At 38.8% G+C, this 16106-nt stretch overlaps 1 long non-coding RNA gene across 1 annotated transcript in view; it reads left to right on the top strand.

The window, feature by feature from the left end:
* LOC106014522 (uncharacterized) overlaps nt 1-15560 on the top strand; it is a 35328-nt gene extending 19768 nt beyond the window's left edge. Inside the window, exons 2-4 of the long non-coding RNA XR_001185899.5 lie at nt 2231-2384; nt 2835-3002; nt 13458-15560. This is a non-coding gene — a long non-coding RNA (uncharacterized lncRNA). The remainder of the gene's footprint in view (nt 1-2230; nt 2385-2834; nt 3003-13457) is intronic.
* Nucleotides 15561-16106: the final 546 nt, after the last annotated feature.

Raw genomic sequence — 16106 nt, 5'->3', positions numbered from 1 at the left:
TTGACGGGCAGATACTAATCGCATTGCAATTAATGGGACAGTGATGTACACTTAAATACACACCTGAAGAGTGAAAAGCAGAGAGTGATGAAAGAGGGTTTTTATAACATCTGTGCTGTTTAATTAAATTATTAAGGGTGCTCTCAGCTCGAGCGCTCCGGGTGTACAGCACTGACTGTCCAGAGGGCTCCATGCACACCCCAGAGGAGCACCCTCTGGCTGCCACCCACACCCCAAAGCCTCCACCATGGCTGCCCCCAGAAAGGCTCCTGGCATTGTGCTGCTGCTCCTGGGTCCACATTTACTCCCTGACAGTCTTGCAGTCCAACAGTGAGGCCCCAACCTGGCTATACCCCAGCCCACCACAGGCCTCTTCTGCCCTCCCTCCTCAGACTCGGGTGCCCAGGGCCTTGCAGTAGTCTGAGGCTCTACCAGGAGCCTCTGCCACTTGGGGCACACCAGGATAAGGGCATTGGGTCCCATAGTCAGCCCCAAATCGTGCATGTCCTGTGCTGGTGGTGGCAGCTCGGGTAGGGGAGGACATGGGCTGCCATGGCTGCTGGCAGCAAGCTGGTGCTGAGCGCCAGGAGGAAATTCCTGTCTCATTCAGAGTCCCATACTGAAAACCTCATGGATCTCTGTGAAAGCAGATGGTTCGTATGAGAGGCTGTGTTTGGCCATGTGGGCGCTTACAGCCCCTGATAGGGGATCGCCGCTCCCCACATACACGTGGATTTGCACTGGCAGGAGCCTCAGCCCGTGTAGAGCACCCACAGGCCTTGGCTGGCAGTCTGTCTGTCTGTCTGTCTGTCACACAGCTGGCATGCTCTGGTGGTTTGTCAGTATTGGGAACTCAAACTGAAGCATATGCTGTCTGCTATCTCCTGATCCTGTGCTGATCTGTAGACATAAAGGGAGGGGAAAGAGAGGTAGAAATGGAAAACTGAAGAAGTAGATTTGCAGACCCGAGGGTAGTAGTAGTGTTGTTTTTGTGCTCCATGGCTCAAATCCCTGTTTGAATGTTCCAGCCCTCGGCTTCTGGGAAGTACGGAGTCAGGGACACCATCCCCAACAGTCCGGGGATTCAGACAGTGTCAAATGACATGTCATGATAAATAACACTAAAATTTTGGAAGATTTTCCATCCTGTAACATAAAGATCTAAATATCTTAAATTTTATCTGAATTGTATGTGCATATGCAACCTTTTTCTTCTTTCGCTACCCAACTGAAAGAAAATGGCTTTTGCACATCTCCATTGTAGACCAAATAAAAGGGAGAGATGTCACTAGAGAAGCTTTTGATCCTCAGACTTTTTATTACACATAATAATATATGATACTTTACAATACCAGTCATGGTGTGCCTCTTTATGCGAATGTTTATGAAGTGCCTGATGTACATCCAAAAGGATTAGCACAGAGGGATGCTATTCTTTGAGTATCACTTCATTAGGGCTTCTGTAAGCGTTATGACTCAGAGGAAAAGTTGTTGACAATGGCTGCCTACAGTAGCATCCTACTTTCTTTCTGCCTGTAAGCTGTCCAAAGGGAAAGAGGATTTAGTCTGTTTTTTGAAAAATAAACTAAAATTTTGGTCAGGTAAATTAGTAAGAATTGACTTAGATTGTGTGTAGTGGGCACCATGCAAACAGGACTAAATTTGCGCCTATTCTAGAAACATGAAGATTTGGAAAATATTTCAGTGATAGCCTTCTCTGCTCTGATGAAAATAGATGTGAATCTTAAGTTCTCAAACTGCTGTTATAAAAATTAAACAATAAAATTATGGTAAAAGTGAATAACTTCAGATTATTAGTAATGTTTTAAAAAAAAGGCAAAATTTAGTAGTAAAAATTCTGCCATCCCACTTAAACACAGCATAAAATGTTCATTTTCATTTATTTAATGGTTATGGTGCTTGCAGCTGCTACCTATTCATAGGCATTGTGCCTTACTCTAAATGCTCCTCTCCAACCCGAATCTGAAGCTCTGGAGAGCAGGCAGCAGCAGAACAAGAGTTCAGTCCATTGCTATATACACAAACATGCTATGACTGAACACGCTGAAAATGTTTCTTTGTGTGAAACATCAGGGGAGAAAAGGTTGCTTTTCACATGGATTTCTTTTCTCCTTTGGGATTTTTCTAACAGTTTGTTTTTAATTCAGATGGAAAAATCTATCTGCCCTTCATTCCGGTTGCTTCTAATTCCCCAATCACTTAACTCTAGGAAAGCTGCAGACAGAGGAAGGAAGTAGAGGGCAAGAAAGACACCGAGTTTACTGAATACAACAATTGTTTTTCTAACCCTGTGCATGTGTGTGGATGCTTGGTTTGGAAGGCACACCAGAGGGAAGACAAATCAATAAAAGCTGTTCTCACAGGTTTGAAATTAAACATTTATAAAGCACTGGTATAAGGGAGGTTTTGACTTTATCTGTTTTACATGTTTTCACTCACAAAAATTCAGTTTTGATGAGACCTTTTTCCAGTTTACAATAGAAGTTATTTTTTAGAATTTCTTTGTGGTTATTGACATGACTTTCAAAACTGACCAATGATTTTGATTGAGGAAAGATGTTTATGTAAATATTTTAAAGAACCGGCTTTTTATTGCCATCACAAGGCAGATAATTTGATGATTGGTCTTTCTGTGGTTCAGGAAAAATAATGTAGTTGAATAATGTAGTCAATATAGTCTTGGAATGCATTTCTTCTAACATCTGTCAGATGTCAACTAAAATGTTTTAATTCATGCAGTAATGTCTTTTTTATCATGTAAATTGTATTGAGTCTACTTTTGATTAACTTAATTAAATATGTTCATAAACTAGAAATCTGAGGAGCTTCAGACGACAAAATTATTTGATGAGCTGCCCTTTGAGTCAATCAGCATTATTCCATTGGAAAAAAAAAAATGTAAACAAGCAAGGATCAAATTAATACATAAAGCAAAAGGAATGGATGTTGCTGTAATTACGTTTAATACATCTGGACAAAAGGTGAGTTCCACATCTGCCTTCGGTCTCTACAATGGCTCAGCTCCACATAAAGGGAGAGGCATGATTATAGATTAGAGCTGCCATAGATTTAGGCAGCTCTGCCACATGTCAAAATAAATTTCCTAAAACAAAGCAAATTAAAAAGGCATGACATTGTAAGGGTGACACCAGCTCTCTGGGTGTGAGCTTCAAGCAGTGCAGGAGAGGAATTGTATCGCGTGCATATCTGGCCAACACATCCTCTGAAGTGAACATAAAGCTCCAGAGCTGAGCTTTGCCCTGGACACTAAGGCCCTGGACACTAAGGTGTTACACTGATGTGCAAGGTAGAGATGCCTGACCTGGTTCTGAGCAAGAAAGCTGCAGGAGGTGGATAGGGGAGTATTAGTACCCAAACCCCAGAGAGGCAGGGCACCATGTTCTCCATCTTGCCCTGCCTGTCATCTCCAGAGAGCAAGCGTGGTCTTTCTGAGCTTCATCTCTGTCAGTCATGGCACAGGGTATGTCAGCTAAGTGCTTGTAGCTCTTAGCTGGCCATCTGCATACTGAACGTTTCTAAACCAGCCAAACATGAGGGAGGAAACGCTGAAAAGCAAAGGAAGAATGTTGTGCTTCAGAGATGCTGCTTACTGAATATGCTAAGGAAGCATCCTAAATCAGACAAAAGGATGTGAAGCATAAAATGGTCTTAACATTGTACTGCCTCAAGGAATAGAGGTACTTTTTTTTTTTTTTTTTTCCTTTTTACTTGGTGTTCAGTATGCCCAATGGAATTTGGGAGCATTTAAGCTAACTGGTGTTTTGCCCTAAAAACAAAAATATAGTAATTATTGAAGTTGAAATATCACTTTTGAGGGGAAATCATTAAAGAATGAGCATCTGAAAAGAGGATATTTTAAGGCCACCTTGGCAAAGAAAACATGCTGTTCTTGGAGAAAGGAGGATGTTTTTTGTTTTCAGCAATAGGTACTTTAAATGTCTGATAGACTGGTAACAGTACAGGTACTTGGTGTGAGGAGTTCTTGAATGATCCATCTGTTGATTCGATTCAAAACAGCTGTAGCATTTTCTTTTTTTTTTTTTAATTCTGCTTATACCCATTGAAGATCATGTATCTTGACCTTGCTAAGTGGAGATATGTTTGCAAAGCAGCAATGCTTTAGATTTTATTTTGACAACAGAATTTATAAGTCATACCAGCATTAAGATGAAAAGCACCCTGCTCAGTCTTGTTGACCAAAAATTCTTTTTTTAAATTGCATTCCAAAGTAGAAGATGAATCCTTGAAGCATCTGGTTACACACAAGAAAACACCTTGTGACTCAGTTCCTTTGACTTTCAAATATGCACCCAGGTAAAAGGCGTGCCCAAATTTACTTTCATTGGTACTGCCGCTCTTGGTGTTCTGACTGCACGTACTGCATATGCATCCTTTTAAATGTATTTAAAATTCAGCCTCAGATTTGAATACATACAGATTGAAATTCACTTATGATACAGAAAATAGGTGTGCTAATGAATGTATTATGGTGCCTAAAGATGAATTGAGTAGATAAGTAAGGAAGAATATAGAAGATGAAGGGTTAAGTGATGATGTGAGCAGAAACTGAGCTCTATATTGTAGCTGTTATAAACTGAGAAACCAATATAGCTGCAAGGTGTTTTATGACTTGAAAAGCCATTCATTCTTTACATAGCATTACCATTAGTTACCTATGTAGGTTGTATTAAAATAAAGCCAGGAGTTAACTGAACCTTACATTTTATAGGTGCACGTTTAATTAAATTGTATGTTTTATCTGTAGTAATAAAATACGAAACTCATCTGAGTTAACACACAGCTTTACACTTTTAAGGTCTGAAACATCTCCAGCATCTCCATTTCAGGCTGTTTGGTATATGAGCCATAACATCCATTGGGGGAAAGTGCTAATCTCTGAACCTTTTCATTTGCAGCTAGAAAGCTATCCTGCTCATCATGCTGATGCTGTATTAAGCAAGTAAATAAAACTGCTTCCTGTTCTGGAATGAAGTGAACCTACAAACTCAAAAGAAAATTCCCCTGCTAATCATTGTAGAGCACTCAGCTTTGCATATTATTTAAATCTAAAAGCACCAACACAGGATAGTACTGTGAAAATATAGTCAAGTGATCCTGACAGACACACAAATATTTCCTGTTGATGTTGGACACTTTTACAAAGGCAACATTACATGAAAAAAATCTTATTTAACCATATGCATGTTTTTTGCAGTGTTTTGTTTCTAGACTTTGTTTTGAGTTAAAAGTCTTTCATATTTCCCCCTATTACAATAGACCACTTTTTTTTTTTTTTTTTTTTTTTTCAGGTATAACCCCAGAAAAGGCTTATTTGTAGGAATCAGTATGTCTTATTACCTCCTACCACATTTTTGTTTACAGAAGAACTCAGCTTGCTTGATGGGTACTTCTAGAGCATGATTTTGCAAACTGAATTTCCAAAACTTTAGGAGGGAAACGAATGACCTGATCTGTCACTGCTCTCTTATCATAGGGCAATCACTTGTCCCTTACTTCTGAAATTATAAAGTCTAGTTCCTATTTAAGTTGCTGTAGAGTCCCCCTTCAGGGGGTTGTCTAATGAGGTTGCCTCAATTTGGCAAAGCTCTGCATTCAGCTCCAGAAGTATTCTGGTGGTATCACAGTGTTTACAAGGAGCAGGCTGGGAAGTTGTGTGCACTACCACTATGTCTGTCCTTCGTCTTTGAGGAGCCTGGGCTGGACAGGCACCTGCCAGGCCCTGTCTGCCATTCCTCTGATCCCAGCTCAGACAAAACGCCTGCTCTGACCTCCAAGAAGGATTTAAACCCAGAATGTCCACTGATGGGCATAGTTATATTGTGTGGAGGCCACTGCTAGACCTTGTTTGTCCAGGCTTTGTGACAGAGAGCTGGGTTGCACCCTGAGTACTGAACGTCTTAGTTTTAATAATTCATTAGAGTTTGGCCTGTTTTCGCTTGCACATAGACAAGTCAGGACTTACAAAAGCATTCAGATCACTGCCAGTACGTCCTGGTAGATAACCCTACTTGACGCATCTGTTGAGCTCTGGCAGCAGAAACTGTACAAAACTTTTAAGGTAGAATAGATGTAGGTGAAAGTTATTTATATTTCACTTAGCCAAATGTGTGTGAATAAGGAGTGGTCTGGACAAAACAGACCAAGAAGTATTTCTTCTGAAATTGGATGTGAAACATCTTTATAGTACCTTAGTGTCTGTGAGAACTCAGGAAGATTTTCATGTCTGCTTCCGTTGTTGAGGTCCAAGATGATTTATAGGGACAGGTCAGCAGAAACCAAGTTATCTCATTTTCTCTACAGGCCTGCTGTATTTTGTATACCTTTGACTGAGCTGGGAGAGAAAGAAGGAAATAAGTTGTTTGTTTTTATTGTTATCTTACGATTAATTTTCCAACTATAATGGGTTAGCAGTGGCTTCACAGCAGCCATGTAGCTGCTAAGCTCCCCAGAAGCCAATGGAGCCAACAAAAACCTCTGCTGAAAGAAAGCACTGCCTGTACCCTGGAGATCATCCATGATTAAAACCAGTAATGATTTGTGTTCATCAGAGGGCAGAACACATCTATCACGCAGATAACCTTTCTCTTCTGCCTCTCTGGAAGAGTGCTTGTAGGTGTGAAAGAGATTGTTGAGGACTCTGTTTTGGAAAGCCTGGGCAAACATCTCTAGCTGAAGCATAACTCTTAGTCCCTCATATACAAGTTTTCATTGCCTAAACTCATTTACTGCGTAGATAGGCAAAAATGTGTAACTTTATAACTTCGATTGTAATACACATCAGTATCACATCATCAGTCTATGGCACTGATGATTATTTCACTTTGGGGATGTGGAAATATAATAAATATATTGATATTTCTTTCTAAGGCTATTAGCCTTGTGAATCTTTAGATATATTAAAACGTAACCTGACTCTTAAACAACTACCTTTTATGAAGCAAACACTACTTCACACAATCATTCCCAAGATAAACAGTATTACATTGGTAACAGGAAATCACAAGTCATTTATGTTAAGGTTTGGTCCTTGACTGTAAATTATCTTTCAGCAAAGATTGTATTCTTTCATCTATCAGTAATTGCATACTAGGTTTGAACTTGAGACTTTGGGTGTCTGTAATAGTAATGCATTCCATGCATTTTTGGTGGGCAAAGTTACATCTGGGATTACGTATGGCTTTCAATTTAGTTTACACTCAAGAAGAAGAGAGGAAGCAAGGATTATTTGAAGAAGGAATATTTTGTTATTGTGCCTGACCAATCTGCTTGCTCTCCATGATGAGATCATTGGCTCTGCAATGAAAGAGAGAGTAGTGGGAGTTGAATACTTGGACTTTAGCAAGGCCTTTGACACCGTTTCCTGCAGTGTTCTTTTTGCCAAATTGGTGAGATCTGGGTTGGGTAAGTAGACAATAAGTGACTGGACTGGTGGGCTCGAGGTGTGTTGATCAGCAGTACAAGGTCCAGCTGGCAGCTGATTACTAGTGGCATGCCTGAGGGGTAAATAGCAGGGCCAAGGCTGTTACTGGCTTTACTTACAACATAGACAATGGGATTGAGTGTGCTCAGCATGTCCCTTCCAGTATAAATTATTCAATGGTTATTTTCATCTGGGGATTCACAAAATAGGTAGGGTTGAATGTTGAATACAAACAGATGTAAGGCATGGTGAATGTGTAAGGAGCACTTATTTCTGAGCAGTGCTCAACAGCGTAAATGTGGATTCAACAGCATGTTGGTTTCGTGTGTACAGTAAGTATGAAGGAAGTGCTGTAGGACCAGGCTAGAAAATTCCATCCTGAGTTGGCATTAACCCAGGTGGCTGAGTTACTCCAGGGACTGCCTTTTATGTGTAAAAGGAATCAGTAAATAATAGTATTTTTCTTTGTATCTGAAATGGTAAGAGCAGACAAGGTGGATAGCCTTAGTGTTGCTTCAGACACTGCTCTCATGTGGTTCAGCACCTCCTTGTAGAACTCTGCTTGCTCTTTCACTGGCCAGCGCACATTTCTCTAGGACCGGTTCCCAAACCTCGATCTGCCATTCTTTCTCAGGACAAAAGTGGTACAAACAACACTTGCAGGTATTTGCATGAGGACAAAAATATTGCCCTGTGATAGACCAACAGTTTAGCATTTGTTCAGAGAAGAAAAACTGAATGCCCAGGGGACAGGTGTCAGCTGGTTTGTGGCTTTAACATTCTGAGGTTTGGATTTTTATTTTTTTGTGTGTCTTTGGCCCTCTGTACCAAAATAGCTGTATCTTAACTAGTAAGCAATATACAATTTGCAAACATACAAACAATAACAAAAAAAAACAAACCAAACAAACAAAAACCCACCGTGGCTAGTTATTTCTAGACACCAATTCCCACCTGCTGTTTTCTAAACTATAGATTTAAAACACTTCAAATAGACCCCATGACATTCATCTTCCTATTTTGCCATTTGTATCTTCTGTTTTCACTGTGCCTGACGTACGTGATATGAGTCATCCCTGTCGCTTTTATATTTCCTGACTACCAGCAGTTTGGGATGAGACAATTTTTCCTTTCAGCTGACATTTTCTTTGGGACTAAGGGGCAAGGAAGTATTTAAAAGTAAATTTAGTGTTTAAAAATGTTGACAAGCTAGCATGGGAACTTTTCAATGAAATCCAAAAAGGCACAAGTCTCATCAGTTTCCTGCTGGGATTCTTCTATCCTGACCTTAAAGAAAAGCCTCAAGGAGTAAGAGGGCATTTCATTTTCCATACAACCCATGTTTCTCTACCCCACCATTTTCTTTGTCTTTGCCCTTCCACTTTTTACTCCTGATGTTTCTACTTCTTTATTTCCTAGTCATTTCTTGATTCCACCTACTCTGCCTCCCTTATGTACCTTTCCCACATCTACACTCCATGCTCCATTTTAATTTTTCAGCTTCCTTGTGATTTCACTATTCTACCTGCTCCATTCTGTCTTTCTTGGGTAGTAGGTATCTAAACTGTATGCTAAGAAAAAACAAACTTCCCATCATATTGTCGAACCATATTGTCCTTGATGCTTACAGGGAAAAAGAAAATACGTGTTTTTTTCATTCACTTGGAGTTTTTTCCCCTATACATCTTCTTCTGTTGTTGTTGTTACTTTTTTAGATGGAAGTGTCTTACCAAGATAACCTACTATAATTATAGTAGATACAGATTCACAGCATCAAATCCTTGCCATCTTGTCCGGTTTTTGACACTCATTTTCAGCTGCGGTTGCAGCTGAGATGAGGTTGGAGCACAAGACCCACAGTGAAGAACAGACGCAATTCATCTTAAAATGATGCAAAGCTAACATATTTATAAATCCTTAGGACAGGCAGTAAAATACGTTTTATCACTCCATATTTAGTCATTGTGTTACATTTCCAAAGGCACAGTCCACAGAAAAGACAATTATCTCTTTCTGATGTCAGAGGAATGGCTCATTAAACACAGAAACTTAGCAGCAACATAAAGAAAATGACATCATAAGCAGATTTGGTTTGTCACAACCAAAGATCTCCAGGTTTTCTACAAGCTATTTAAGTCTTACAGTCTTATATAAGGTAGTCTTATTTCAGAGCAACACTTCTTCCTGTAAAATAGTACTACTGTTATTATTTCCACCCATTCCTATTTTTATATATATACATTTTTAAAAAGAGAAAGGTTGGGTTTTCTTCTTTTCCTTAAGCCATGATTAATACTAGGCTTTTTTTTTCTTTTTTTTTCTTTTTTTTTTTTGAGTCATTCCTTCTTGCAGAGGCAGAAAATCAATAATCACCTTCAAAAAGAATGCATGTCAGAACCTGACAGAGTAAAATATATCCCTACCACGTACATGCCTCAGATTGACTCCACAAGTCTACTACCATCCCTTGTAGCTTTGGAGCAAGAGAGAGAGAAAGAAAGATTGAAATCCAGAGATTCTCACTCTGAATATAGGACTTCCGATGTACTTTGGAGTTAGCCATTCATTATGTGTACCATTCTGGTACTGGAACAACCTATAAAATATTTACATTCTGTAGAAGCATGTATCATGTAATGACAAGAACGATGAAATATGCCCATTTTTAGCATGCCATAAAAGATCAGTCTTCACTTCAACACCCAAGCATGGCAAAGTTTTATGGTACAGATAGTGCTACTTCAAATAAGGAGTTGCCAAATAGATAAAGATCCAGCTATAGGAGCTCAGGGAGACTTTTAGTAAAACAGTTGTACTTTTAAAAGCTAAGGGAGGGCAGGGGAAATGATTAAATGCCCTCCCTGAGGGTATTTAACTACCTCTTCTCCAACAATCAAGCAGTCTTACTGAGTCCAGCAAAGCTCATTGTTTTGTTGTTCACGGATAGTTGTAAGCAGATGGATTTACTCAAGTGCTTGGAGTTGTGCACTTCTAAAAGCTTTCCTGAATCAAAACTTTGATATGACATTCTTTTGTTTGACTAGTTCATTTCCTATTTGGCACTCCTCCTCCTCACAAAAATGATTGGGTTTGCTCTCCAGTGTCTTGGCAAGCAGTCAGAAACATCTCCACAAATCTTTGGATGCCAATACAAATGCCAAAAGTGTCAAAAAAGTGCCAAAATAAAGGTACTCCATACCACTTTAAATGGCATTTTCACTTTTATTGACAAAACCTTGCTCTTTTCATCAACCATGCTTGTCCATTCTGATTTATTTTTATATACGTAGCTTTTAGAATCACAGCAAAATATGATTTACAGAGTTAGATCCAACTAACTGTAGGAGGAAATAACTGAAAAGCAGGAGCACCATTCAAAGCAAGGGTTTTAAAATATTCATTATTTTTGAGAAATATATATTATTTGGGGCTTGTTTTTGTTCTTTCTGTTCAATTCTTTTATTTAGCTCAATGCAGAACTTGCTTCAGTGTGAACTGTCTGTCTTAAAGAAAAGTCTAAATAGTTTAAAATATAATATCACAGTAGCAGTAGGAGATGATACCTCCAGTTTGTTATGCCTGCAAAAATATCTGGGCCGATAGGACTGCCAAGACTCATAAAACTCTTGCGTCACCATCAATTTATTGGCATGAATCTATCATATCTTTATATGATGTTTACTGTTTTGATACTAGCTCATGCCAACGTTAACTTCCTTTAATTTTAACTCTCTCCATGTGGTTGGATGTCTTTTGGTAGTGGAAATTTTTTTGGTTTGGGATGTTGGTATGTTTTTGTTTTGTTTTTTTGATGATACTGGTGTACAAGGTTGTCTTCAAATTTGCTGTTTTGAGAAAGGGAGGGTCTGATCAGGCTGATAAGCTCTTTTCTTTTTGAATATTAAGATTTATGCAGATTGGAGCCTAAAGAGATATGTTTTCTTCCTTGACATTGTCAATACTTCACACAGTCTTTTTATTTTTATTTTTTTTAAAAAAAAAAAGGCAGTGAATCTTATGCTAAGATGAGACCAAGCTCTTTATAGTACAAAATGTAATCAGCTGCCTTCCATTACTATATTGTATGATAGTATGACTTCATTCCTAACACAATTTACTTAAATTGAGCATTTTGGCAGATGTGTGCATGAGACTAGAGGAGCAGAACTTCTATTAAATCATATCCCAAAACAATAACAGATTGTGCTGTAGCTCTAGCTATGGAGAAGTTTCCAGCTCTGCTCATAACTTACTGCACATTATAGGAGACATTAGGAGAGTGCACACAGCAAATGACTGAAAAATATTCCATGATCTGGCCAGAAATTACATACATAGATAAACAATTTGATCTGTGATAAGAAGTTTGCATAACACTGCTACCTAGTCAACAAAAGTCAGTGAACATGTCCACTTGTAGTGATTCCAGTGAGGCAGATGAGAGGAAATTAACATATTTTTAGTGAATAATGCCTTCTTCCACTTTTTTAGACCCACCTACCGTCTTCCTCAGGATTAATGACAAACTCAAAACACAATTCTTCTCTCTGCAGGTAGTGAACTCTTTGAGCATGGTGGAGTTTTTTATGAGTTATTCATGTGCATGTATGTGTGAATGTGTTGCTGTTTGCTATATAGTAATGAAGGCAGGTCAAAGAAGTTCTCCTATCACTTGGATAAAGTCCTATGAGTGTCTGAGGAGTCTCCATTAACAAATTCAGAGCAGCCCCCATCAGCTCTGTCTCCTGCCTAAACACAGGGGTACTCTCACAGCAGAATGCTCCTGAGGATGCAGCAGGGCAGTCAGCTGCAGAATTCAAGTTAAAAGCCAAGGAGTGCTAGGGTAACGTTTTAGATAAGTTGGTTTGAGGGACAAGTGCTAGAGCTTGATAAAATATTCTGAGGAAAGTCAAAGGGACTAAAACCTGTATCAGTTTTCACATTTTGCACTTCTAATTTCTTTTGCATCTTCTCATTAGGTTTGTCTGGTCTAGATCTAACAGCTTTGGCTAGGATAGTTTCAGCTTGAACTGAGTCAACTTTAGACTGATCACAGGGCAAGATTATTCCAAGTGAAGCATTAGACATGAGGCTTTCTGTACTTCGGTCAATTACTGGCACTAACTTAAAAGCTGGTTCTATAGCATCTGAAAAAAAAAAAAGAAAAAGGCAAAAGTAATTCAGTTCTGTAGACCCTGATTCTGCTGTGAGATTCATGGAATTTTCAAAAACAAAACAAAACAAAAAGACAGTATGCTCAAAATGTGTGATCATCAAGCTCTGAGCACTGTAAGAAGATAAGCTTATCTTCAGTACTATTTCCACTTTTCTTGACTTTCTGATCTCTTTAAAAGACATATATATATATATTAAAAAAAAAAAAAAGTACCATTGGAGGTGCCACCTGTGTCACCAAATCAATAAAGGGCGTGTTTCAATTCTATTGATGTAAATCTGAATCATAAAATGTCTTATCAATATTAGAACAGGAATTTGTATTCCAAATGCAAACAGAGAACATGTGAATTTTCTAAGTAGGTTGAAGCATATGAATTTTCTAAGTAGTTGAGCTGCAACAAGTAACAAAATACCTGCAAAAGTAATTGGCAATAACAATTGCCATCCTAGTTAGGATAGAATAGGGACTTAGCTTGACCTCGCATGCATTAAACATTACAGAGTAGCTTTAGCTTCTTTATTCTACCACTGAGATTCAATGAAAAGTTAAGGACAGACTCTTTGTCTCTGGGCTTCTGTCTTATTTGTGAAAGATGAACTTCGACTTGCAATTCTCATTAGGGGGAAAAAAAAAGGCAAAAAAAAAAAGCCCCTACTTAAACATTAAGTTGTGACTCTGTGAAGTATAAAGGATGAAAAAAATAAATGGAAAAGCTGATGTTTCCTCTATTGCCTGTTATATTTTAAGCTCACAGATTGCAAATCAGAATACTGCAGCTGTACTTTTGATTTTTAGGTGTTACTGAGAAGATTTGCTGGGGCCACCGTTGTGTTGACTTGGAGTCTTTATTCTACATATAGCTTCGCCTAATCAGAATTTGAGAGCAAATGAGTGAAGTGTTGGTTGTAGGCCTGCAGCAACCCCTCCTATTCCTTAGTCAAGAGGTAGCTAAGGAATCATCTCCTCTAGATGCAGCTTCTTCCCGCTACCTCCTGAGAGCAGTGTGGAAGATGTAGTCCTTCCCTTCCCACACGGCTATTCAGAACCGAACCTTCAAGGCTGTAAGAGCTGAACTTGCAACGAGCGAGGCTGCTGCCCAAGTGCCTCTGGCCCACTTGGTTCTGTCGTCTACAGTGGCACACAAGGGCGTAAGAACCCCAGATGACCTTGCAACCAGTAAAACCTGCTCAAAGCACAACGAGGGTGGAAAGATCTAACCTGACCAAATCTCATAGGACCTAAAACACTGAATGTGGCATTACCACATCCTGCTAGCCCCTGTAATAGTCAGGCCACGAGCCAGCAAAGTGCTTGTATAGCTGTTTAACTTCAGGCACACCAGCAGCCTCACTGAAGTCAGTAGGGCTATTTGTATGTTAAATATTGACTATGGTAAATGTTCTGCTGGCTCAGAGCCAACAGACATCTGTCATGGCTATTCGTTTAAAGAAAGCAACAGCATCTAGCAGCAAAAGAAAAGGGCTGCTTTGGGGCTTTGGGGAAGGGGGAGGTAGAAATCTACCTGAATGTAGAAAAGGGTGGGTTTAACTACCTTGGCCGATGAAATAATTTTTTAGGGGGGTTAACTACCCAAGACTAACATAGAGGCAGTTCTCTTAGTGTCTTTATCTGCCCACTGAAAGCATGAAATGCCATTACTAAAGAGTGTCTATGTCAATGGTGTCTAATGACCTCAGAAATTGTGTGGCTGTGTCACCTGGGGCAATGGAGCTGTTCTCCATCCCTTTGTAGCATAAATGAGAGCACAAAGTGTTCAACTTTGTCTAGGTATTCTTGAGTTTTAGTTTTCTAGTGGAGTAACCTATATTTAACTTCATTTTTTTTTAAATTAAAAGCCTGATCTTTTCAGTTCCTATTTCTACTACCAGTCCCTATTCATTTAAATAAATATACAGATGGAATGCTATTTTCAGAAATGCTCGGCATTGGCTTATATTCTGTGGAAGTCAGCAGTAAAACTCCTACTGATTTTACTTGGGAGTGGAACTATGTCAATACTGAATGGTTTTGAAAAGCACAACTTAAGTATCATTTTGACTAAATGCTGCCCAGGTATTATAATCTGAAGATATTAAGTCAAAACATTTAATTAAATATGTCACAATATTTTCCGTCCATATTTTCTCCTTAACATGGGTGCCTTGTCTGCACAGGCAGAGACATACCACAGAATAAGTCAAATGCTTCCTACAGAGACTGCTGCCTAATTCAAGCTGCTGTTACAACATGTTTTGTGGCTTACAAAGTTTAGCTGAAACATGTATTTGAAATATACCAGCTATTTGCATCCTTGCTGCTACACACAACTCCTTTCCTTTTGCCTATTTTCTCCTTTTTTAACACTGACATCTGCAGAAATTTAGGTAATCTGTATTTGAGCTTGAGCACTATGCCATTAACACCTAGATAATGACAGTAGTTGATGCAGTTCCACAAGAACAGAAAAAATCATCCTTAATATGGTGATTCCCATTCAATATATATATATATATATATATGTAAAATATGTATTGTGGTAATTTCAGCACACTGATTTCTAATGCCTCTTTTCAGCTAGATTTAGAATGTTTTCTGAAGAATGAGGCTGTGGTTCCATGCCAATTTAAGGCTACATAGTTTGGGGTGACTGCAAAAACAAATTTTATAAAAACAAACAAACAAAACCAATAAAGTATATATTGCAACCAAATCATCTTCTGAGTGGACTCATTACAGAAGCACTGGTGCTGGAGTAAGACAGAAGATGGGAAAGCCTGGCTGAAGGCAGAGTCATGGATCGCTCTCACACAGGTTGGTTTAAATGACCATGGAATTGCACCAAAATATCTTCAGTATTCCTTGACATGCACTGGAGACTGTAAGACTGTCCCCTGAAAATCCTGTCCAATATCTGTTAGTTCATAGAAACTTTTTTGTTGATCGTGATGAAAAAGACTTGGATCAGCCCGTAAGCATGTCATAAGAACAATAAACATCTTGCTTTCTTAAAATTTTTATTAAGATTAAGTGATCAGTGATGGTTCAGTCAGTTTTGAATGTCACCAATGCTGTTACAACACTAATGTGCTGTTTCCACTAGCCCACGTGATTAACGGGGACCAGGGCTGTTTTCCTCATCTCGATATATAGCTATGCCAATAACTACCTTAACAGATAAACAGCTATAAAATGCACCATAGAGAGTGTATCATATTAAATATAAATTTATGTAAGTGCGTATTACATATTTAATATAATTGTGTATGTAAAGAATTTCTGGCTCCAGATATAATGTTTAAGTGCAAGGAGGAGGGGGAAGGAATAAATGCCTTCACAGTGTGATGGTGAGAGGTGTGTTACATTCGGTATAAAAAGCATAAGGAACCAAATGAAACAACTTAGAAATTGTATCCAGTGATTCTGGATTTATCTGCTTAATTTCCT

This window comes from Anas platyrhynchos, chromosome 1 (genome assembly GCF_047663525.1).
Source record: "Anas platyrhynchos isolate ZD024472 breed Pekin duck chromosome 1, IASCAAS_PekinDuck_T2T, whole genome shotgun sequence".
NCBI lineage: Eukaryota > Metazoa > Chordata > Aves > Anseriformes > Anatidae > Anas > Anas platyrhynchos.
The sequence above is the reverse complement of the archived record's forward strand: the minus strand, read 5'-3'. Positions and strand labels throughout refer to the sequence as shown.